This window comes from Arachis hypogaea, chromosome 15 (assembly GCF_003086295.3).
Source record: "Arachis hypogaea cultivar Tifrunner chromosome 15, arahy.Tifrunner.gnm2.J5K5, whole genome shotgun sequence".
Classification (NCBI taxonomy): Eukaryota; Viridiplantae; Streptophyta; class Magnoliopsida; order Fabales; family Fabaceae; genus Arachis; species Arachis hypogaea.
Window position 1 is genome coordinate 65660252 of NC_092050.1, and position 8436 is coordinate 65668687.

The 8436-nt window shown below is 37.3% G+C and overlaps 1 non-coding gene across 1 annotated transcript; it reads right to left on the reverse strand.

The window, feature by feature from the left end:
- Positions 1-5484: 5484 nt before the first annotated feature.
- Positions 5485-5592, reverse strand: LOC112752378 (small nucleolar RNA R71). The gene has a single exon (XR_003176817.1). It is a non-coding gene; the product is annotated as a small nucleolar RNA R71 (small nucleolar RNA).
- Positions 5593-8436: the final 2844 nt, after the last annotated feature.

Consider the following 8436-nt stretch of genomic DNA (forward strand, 5'->3'; position numbering starts at 1 on the left):
CCTGAAAAGAGCAGCTCATTGGCCTCCTAAGAAGAAACTCAAACCTCTTCGTTTGGAAAATCTCTAACATGCCTAGTATAGATCCCAACCTGATGTCTCATAAGCTCTCCGTGTACCCGGGTTCCCGACCTATTGATGCACGGAAAATTTCATCCGCATAACTACCGACAAGTATACCGGGTCGCATCAAGTAGTAAAATTCACAAGAATGAGGTCGATCCCACAAGGATTGATGGATTGAGCAACTTTAGTTGGGTGATGAGACTAGTCAAGCTAATATTTGAAAGAGTTTGGTGAAATTTAATGAGCAGAAAGTAAATCCACAATGAAGGTAGAACAACAAAATGTAAAGTACTAGAAATGTAAATGCTGGAAAGTAAAGGACAGAAATTTAAATGACTCAGGTACTGGAAAATTAAATGCTGAAAAGTAAACGGGCAGAAGCTTAAAGTGCAAGAAACTTAAATGAGCTGAATCTTAAATTGCAAGAAAGTAAAGGCAAGAATTTAAATGACAATGGAAATTAAATTGCATGAAATGTAAAAGGCTTTGGGTGCTGGAAAATCAAAGGAAGTAGTAAACCAATGCAATTAAAGGAAATTCAATGAAATTAAAGTGAAGAAAAATAAAGAGAAAGATTCATTAGGGATTGAAGATATCATAATCCATCATGAATCAATGGGTTTCAACATCATTCTCAATCATATGAAGTAGATCTATAGCGGATTGTAATTGATTGAGTCCCAATTTCTTGGCAGCCCAATCTCTCAAAACACAATCAATCTTGCCATATTAAGTGCATTCTCTTATCCATAAGCCACACAAATTCTCAAGATCTCAATTTCTCCCGAATGGTGTTGATCAAGAGAATTGTGAGGGATAGAGATTCAATTCTAATTTCTATGATTCTCCTTCCGAGGCTCACATAGAAATTTAATAGATTCAAACCCCCTTCCGGAGTGAATGGATCTCAATAAACATAGAAGTTATCCCTTAGCTATAACAAGTGGATTGAGAAGAAGAAGAATTTCATTCAATCATGTGAATTACAATAGAGCTCCTCCCCCTAATGATGTGGGGTTTAGTTCATCATTGCTCAGCAGAACAAAAAGGAAAAAGAAAGGAACATGAAAGTAAAAGAAAGTACAAAGAAAATGATTCAGGGTTTCCAAATTAGGGTCCCTGCTTCCCAGCTTTTTTTTCTAACTTTAAAATCTATCCTATTTATATACTTTCCAGATCAATCTTTAAGTCTTTTGATGTGGGCTTCGGCCTTATTTAAAGAAATTTAGGAGTGACTCTTAGTGACGTTGACATGGACGTTAGTTGATGAGCGGATAATTTATACGCTTTTTGGCATTGTTTTTAGTATGTTTTTAGTAGGATCTAGTTACTTTTAGGGATGTTTTTATTAGTTTTTATGTTAAATTCACATTTCTGGACTTTACTATGATTTTGTGTGTTTTTCTGTGATTTCAGGTATTTTCTGGCTGAAATTGAGGGACTTGAGCAAAAATCAGATTCAGAGGTTGAAGAAGGACTGCTGATGCTGTTGGATTCTGACCTCCCTGAACTCAAAGTAGATTTTCTGGAGCTACAAAACTCAAAATGGAGCTCTTCCAATTGCGTTGGAAATTAGACATCCAGGGCTTTCCAGCAATATATAATAGTTCATACTTTGGCCGAGTTTAGACAACACAAAAGGGCATTGAACGCCAGTTCTACGCTGCAGTCTGGAGTTAAACGCCAGAAACACGTCACGAACCAGAGTTGAACGCCAGAAACACGTTACAAACTGGCGTTCAACTCCAAGAATGACCTCTCCACGTGTAAACTTCAAGCTCAGCCCAAGCACACACCAAGTGGGCCTCGGAAGTGGATTTATGCATCAATTACTTACTTCTGTAAACCCTAGTAACTAGTTTAGTATAAATAGGACTTTTTACTATTGTATTAGACATCTTTGGAATCATCCTGGATTCTATTTTTGATCTTGTGATCACGTTTTGGGGGCTGGCCTCTCGGCCATGCCTGAACCTTCATCACTTATATATTTTCAACGGTAGAGTTTCTACACTCCATAGATTAAGGTGTGGAGCTCTGCTGTTCCTCATGAATTAATGCAAAGTACTACTGTTTTTCTATTCAATTCAACTTATTCCGCTTCTAAGATATTCATTCACACTTCAATATGAATGTGATGAGCATGACAATCATCATCATTCCCCCACGAACGCGTGCCTGACAACCACTTCCGTTCCACCTTAGATTGTATGAGTATCTCTTAGATCTCTTAATCAGAATCTTCGTGGTATAAGCTAGATTGATGGCGGCATTCATGAGAGTCCGGAAAGTCTAAACCTTGTCTGTGGTATTCCGAGTAGGATTCAGGGATTGAATGATTGTGACGAACTTCAAACTCGCGAGTGCTGGGCGTAGTGACAGACACAAAAGGAGGGTGAATCGTATTCCAGTATGATCAAGAACCTCAGATGATTAGCCGTGCTGTGACAGAGCATTTGGACCTTTTTCACAAGAGGATGGGATGTAGCCATTGACAACGGTGATGCCCTTATAGAAAGCTTGCCATGGAAAGGAGTAGAACTGATTGGATGAAGACAGCAGGAAAGCAGAAGTTCAGAAGAACGAAAGCATCTCTATACGCTTATCTGAAATTTCCACTAATGAATTACATAAGTGTTTCTATCTTTAATTTCTATTTATTTATTATTTATTTTCAAAAACTCCATAACCATTTGATATCCGCCTGATTGAGATTTACAAGGTGACCATAGCTTGCTTCATACCAACAATCTCCGTGGGATCGACCCTTACTCACGTAAGGTTTTATTACTTGGACGACCCAGTGCACTTGCTGGTTAGTTGTGCGAAGTTGTGAAGTTATGTTTGGACCATGGTATTGTGCACCAATTATTGGCGCCATTGCCAGGGAGAGAACGAACAACAAATTTTACAACCTCAGAGTAACAATTTTGCATACCAAGTTTTTGCCGCCGTTGCCAGGGATTGTTCGAGTTTGGACAACTGACGGTTCATCGTGTTGCTCAGATTGGGTAATTTTCTTCTTATTTTATTTTCAAAAAGTTTTCAAAAATTTTTCAAAAATATTTTCTTCTTTTTCGTTTTTCCCAATTAATATTCGAAAAAAAATATTTTCAAAAAAATAAAATATATTTTTCTTCAGAATTTTTAAGAATGAATTCTAGAGTTTCATGAAGCATGTGAAGCCTGGCTAGCTGTAAAGCCAGGTCTAATTCTTTTGGATAGGGACTTCCAACCATCAGCATAGAGGCAAGTTAATTTGAATATTAGTTGTTGCATGCCTGATTTATATCCTAAAGCTGACTGGCTATTAAGCCATGTCCAACCCTTTGATTGGAGCTTTGGGCTAATATTGAAAGATTCCTGGAATTCTTCTTAAAGATTTTAGAATTCTTATTTTCTTTTTCACATTAATTTTCGAAAAATCCAAAAAAAAATTCATAAAATCATAAAAAACAAAAATATTTTGTGTTTCTTGTTTGAGTCTTGAGTCAATTTTTAAGTTTGGTGTCAATTGCATTTTTTCTAAAAATTTTATGCATTTTTCGAAAATTCATGCATTCATAGTGTTCTTCATGATCTTCAAGTTGTTCCTGGCCAGTCTTCTTATTTGATCTTGATGTTTTCTTGTTTTGTGTCTTTTCTTGTTTTTTTATGTGCATTTTTGCATTCATAGTGTCTGAACATGAAAGATTTCTAAGTTTGGTGTCTTGCATGTTTTCTTTGCATTGAAAATTTTTCAAAAATATGTTCTTGATGTTCATCATGATCTTCAAAGTGTTCTTGGTGTTCATCTTGACATTCATAGCATTCTTGCATGCATTCATTGTTTTGATCCATAACTTTCATGCATTGAGTCTTTTTCATGTTTTTCTCTTTCATCATTGAAAATTCAAGAATAAAAAAAAAATCTTTCCCTTTTTCACTCATAAATTTCGAAAATTTGAGTTGACTTTTTCAAAACTTTTTAAAAATTTAGTTGTTTCTTATGAGTCAAATCAAATTTTCAATTAAAAAAAATATTATCTTTTTCAAAATCTTTTTCAAAAATCAAATCTTTTTCATTTTTCTTATTTATTTTCGAAAACTTTAAAAATATTTTTCAAAAATCTTTTTCCTAATTTCATCTCATAATTTTCGAAAATATCCTCAACAATTAATGTTTTGATTCAAAAATTTCAAGTTTGTTACTTACTTGTTAAGAAAGATTCAAACTTTAAGTTCTAGAATCATATCTTGTGATTTCTTGTGAATCAAGTCATTAATTGTGATTTTTAAAAATCAAATCTTTTTCAAAACTAATTCTAATCATATCTTTTTAAAAAGATCTTTTTATTTTATCTTTTTCAAAATCATATCCTTTTAATCATATCTTTTTAAAACATATCTTTTTTCGAAAATTTGATTTTAAAATATCTTTTCTAACTTCTTATCTTCTTATCTTTTCAAAATTGATTTTCAAATCTTTTTCAACTAACTAATTGACTTTTTGTTTGTTTCTTATCTTTTTCAAAACTACCTAACTAACCCTTTCTCTCTAATTTTCGAAAATCTCTTCCCTCTTTTTCAAAAATTCTTTTTAATTAATTAATTGTTTCAATTTTTAATTTTAATTTGCTTTCATTCCTAATTTTCGAAAATCACTAACCCCTTTTCAAAATTTTATTTTCGAAAACTTCTCTCTCTCTCTCATCTTCTTCTATTTATTTATTCATTTACTAACACTTCTCTTCATCTCAATTCACTGCTCTTATCCTCACCCTTGTGTTTGGATTATCCATTCTTCTTCACTCGTATTCCCTTTCTTATTCTACTAACAACAGGGGAACCACTATACTGTGATAAAAAGGATCCCTATTATTATTATTTTTCTGTTCCCTCTTTTTCATATGAGCAGGAGCAAGGACAAGAACATTCTTGTTGAAGCAGACCCTGAACCTGAAAGGACTCTGAAGAGGAAACTAAGAGAAGCTAAAATACAACCTCAGAGATAACCTTACAGAAATTTTCAAACAGGAAGAGGAGATGGCAGCCGGAAATAATAATAATGCAAGGAGGATGCTTGGTGACTTTACTGCACCTAATTCCAATTTACATGGAAGAAGCATCTCCATCCCTACCATTGGAGCAAACAATTTTGAGCTGAAACCTCAATTAGTTTCTCTGATGCAACAAAACTGCAAGTTTCATGGACTTCCATCTAAAGATCCTTTTCAGTTCTTAACTGAATTCTTGCAGATCTGTGATACTGTTAAGACTAATGGAGTAGATCCTGAAGTCTACAGGCTCATTTTTTTCCCGTTTGCTGTAAGAGACAGAGTTAGAGTGTGGTTGGACTCTCAACCCAAAGATATCCTAAACTCTTGGGATAAACTGGTCACGGCTTTCTTAGCCAAGTTCTTTCCTCCTCAAAAGCTGAGTAAGCTTAGAGTGGATGTTCAAACCTTCAGACAGAAGGAAGGTGAATCCCTCTATGAAGCTTGGGAGAGATACAAGCAACTGACCAAAAAGTGTCCTTCTGACATGCTTTCAGAATGGACCATCCTGGATATATTCTATGATGGTCTGTCTGAATTAGCTAAGATGTCATTAGATACTTCTGCAAGTGGATCCATTCACCTAAAGAAAACGCCTGCAGAAGCTCAAGAACTCATTGATATGGTTGCTAATAACCAGTTCATGTACACTTCTGAGAGGAATCTTGTGAGTAATGGGACGCCTCAGGAGAAGGGAGTTCTTGAAATTAATACTCTGAATGCCATATTGGCCCAAAATAAAATATTGACTTAGCAAGTCAATATGATTTCTCAGAGTCTGAATGGAATGCAAGCTGCATCCAACAGTACTCAAGAGGCATCTTCTGAAGAAGAAGCTTATGATCCTGAGAACCCTGCAATAGCAGAGGTGAATTACATGGGTGAACCATATGGAAACACCTATAATCCCTCATGGAGAAATCACCCAAATCTCTCATGGAAGGATCAACAAAAGCCTGAATAAGGCTTTAATAATGGTGGAAGAAACAAGTTTAACAATAGCAAGCCTTTTCCATCATCCACTTAGCAACAGACAGAGAACTCTGAACAAAATACCTCTAATTTAGCAAACTTAGTCTCTGATCTATCTAAGGCCACTGTGAGTTTCATGAATAAAACAAGGTCCTCCATTAGAAATTTGGAAGCACAAGTGGGCCAGCTGAGTAAAAGAATCACTGAAACCCCTCCTAGTACTCTCCCAAGCAATACAGAAGAAAATCCAAAAGGAGAGTGCAAGGCCATTGACATAGTCACCATGACCGAACCTGTAAGGGAGGTTAAGGACGTGAATCCCAGTGAGGAAGACCTCCTGGGACGTCCAGTGTTCAATTAGGAGTTTTCCTCTGAGGAACCAATGAAATCTGAGGCTCATCTAGAGACCATAGAGATTCCATTGAACCTCCTTACGCCCTTCATGAGCTCTGATGAGTATTCTTCTTCTGAAGAGAATGAGGATGTTACTGAAGAGCAAGTTGCCAAGTTCCTTGGTGCAATCATGAAGCTGAATGCCAATTTATTTGGTAATGAGACTTGGGGAGATGAACCTCCCCTGTTCACCAATGAACTAAATACATTGGATCAACTGAGATTGCCTCAGAAGAAACAGGATCCTGGAAAGTTCCTAATACCTTGTACCATAGGCACCATGACCTTTGAGAAGGCTCTATGTGACCTTGGGTCAGGAATAAACCTCATGCCACTCTCTGTAATAGAGAAACTGGGAATGTTTGAGGTGCAAGCTGCTAGAATCTCATTAGAGATGGCAGACAATTCCATAAAACAGGCTTATGGACAAGTAGAGGACATGTTAGTAAAGGTTGAAGACCTTTACATCCCTGCTGATTTCATAATCCTAGATACTGGGAAGGATGAGGATGAATCCATCATCCTTGGAAGACCCTTCCTAGCCACAGCAAGAGCTGTGATAGATGTTAACAGAGGTGAATTAGTCCTTCAACTGAATGGGGACTCCCTTGTGTTTACAACTCAAGGTTATCCTTCTGTAAACATGGAAAAGAGGCACAGTAAGCTTCTCTCAAAATAGAGTCAACCAGAGCTCCCACAGTCAAACTCTAAGTTTGGTGTTGGGGAGTCTCAACAATGCTCTGAACATCTGTGAGGCTCCATGAGAGCCCACTGTCAAGCTATTGACATTAAAGAAGCGCTTGTTGGGAGGCAACCCAATTTTTATTTAATTATATTTTTTATTAGTTATATATCTTCATAGGTTCATGATCATGTGGAGTCACAAAAACAACTGAAAAAATTAAAGAAAAATAAAAAATAGCAGAAGAAAAATCACACCCTGGAAGAGGATCTTACTGGCGTTTAAACGCCAGTAAAGAGCATCTGGCTGGCGTTCAACGCCAGAACAGAGCATGGATCTGGCGTTGAACGCCAGAAAAAAGCAGCATCCTGGCGTTCAGACACCAGAAATGCACACTGAGGAAGAGCTGGCGCAGAACGCCAAAAACAAGCATCTGGGCGCTGAACGCCCAGAACAAGCATCAATTCGGCGTTTAAACGCCAGAATTGCATGCAAAGGCATTTTACATGCCTAATTGGTGCAGGGATACAAATCCTTGACACCTCAGGATTTGTGGATCCCACAGGATCAACTCAGCATCTGTGGACCCCACAGGATCCCCTCCTACCACCACTCACTCTCTTTCCTCTTCTCAATGTTCATCCTCTCCTCCCAATAAACACTTTTCCCCAAAACTCTTCACCAATCACCTCAATCTCTCTTCCCTATCACCACTTCACCACTCACATCCATCCACTCTTCCCCATACACCTACCTCATAAACTCCACCTACCTTAAAAATTCAAAATCAATTTCCCACCCAAACCACCCAAAATGCTTAAAATTAACCCCCCTCCCCTCCCTATATAAAGCCCTCCATTCTTCCTCATTTTCACACAACACAACCCTCTCTTCCCCTTCTTGGCCGAATACACCTCTCCCTCCTCTCCTCCATATTTTCTTCTTCTTCTTCATCTATTCTTTCTTCTTTTGCTCGAGGGCGAACAATATTCTAAGTTTGGTGTGGTAAAAGCATAAGCTTTTTGTTTTTCCATTACCATTGATGGCACCTAAGACCGGAGAATCCTCTAGAAAAGGGAAAGAGAAGACAAAAGCTTCCACCTCCGAGTCATAGGAGATGGAAAGATTCATCTCCAAAGCTCATCAGGACTACTTATATGATGTTGTGGCCAAAGAAGAAGGTGATCCCCGAGGTCCCTTTCAAGCTCAAGAGAAATGAGTATCCGGAGATCCGACATGAAATCCAAAGAAGAGGTTGGGAAGTTCTAACAAACCCCATCCAACAAGTCA